Genomic DNA, 972 nt, shown 5'->3' with positions numbered 1-972 from the left:
TTAGTCCCAGACAAATGTACCCCAGTCCTTGGTGCAGCATTGTAATAAAAGGTCCAAACAGTCACGAAACGCTCCAAAAACACACAAGTAAATCCTGCCAGCGAGGCATTAGCTGCAAATGAGGATATCCACCTGGTAAACTAGAGGTCCGTCGATTGGAAAAGTTCCCGGGAAGCACAACCGTCCACACATTGGTTCCTACCCCCTTATATACATATGAAATCATCATTCATGAAGAAAATCAGCAGAGAGAAAGAAACAAAACAGGAAATAATACATTATTCCAGCACAGAATTATGGGAAATGGAGTCAAAAGAACATCATGGTATTAGTAATCAAGATATACAACTTGACCATCCTAATACAATTTCCATTCTTACATAACACACTGACATAAATTCAATATTAATATGTAGCGGTGCTACACATGTAACAAATTAATAATTAATTAATTAAAGCAATCTTTTATTGTACTATTGAATAAAATATTAGTTAATTATCAAAGAAAGAACAAAATTAATAGCCATAATATGAACTTTTGTAAATGCTGTGATACTGTGATGTTCAGATACTGTTATTTCCTTCTCACATTGCTCATTTCACCATTAACTCTTCACCTGAACAGTTTATGTTTTTGTATATGGTATCATTGTAATCCTTGACCATCAAAACATAGGGGTAGACATCATCTCTTATGCGTTATCATGTTTGGTTCAGGAGATACTGTATGTCACAAAATACATAATTTTGTTATGACGGAAAGTGAAATGGTCACCACAAGGTGTTTTTGCGATGGCTCCATTTCTGAAAGTTTTCAGAGCCCAACCTGTACCAAATTTCATGCTTTTATGAAAAAGTGAACATTTCACTTCAAATTTGGCACATATCACCTGGACACTATATTTTGAATTTTATTTTATTTAGAATATATATATATATATATATATATTATTATTTTTTTTTTTTTTTTTT

The sequence above is a fragment of the Sinocyclocheilus anshuiensis genome, unplaced genomic scaffold (assembly GCF_001515605.1).
Source record: "Sinocyclocheilus anshuiensis isolate Anshui unplaced genomic scaffold, SAMN03320099.WGS_v1.1 scaffold287, whole genome shotgun sequence".
Lineage (NCBI taxonomy): Eukaryota > Metazoa > Chordata > Actinopteri > Cypriniformes > Cyprinidae > Sinocyclocheilus > Sinocyclocheilus anshuiensis.
This window is presented reverse-complemented; position numbering follows the sequence as displayed.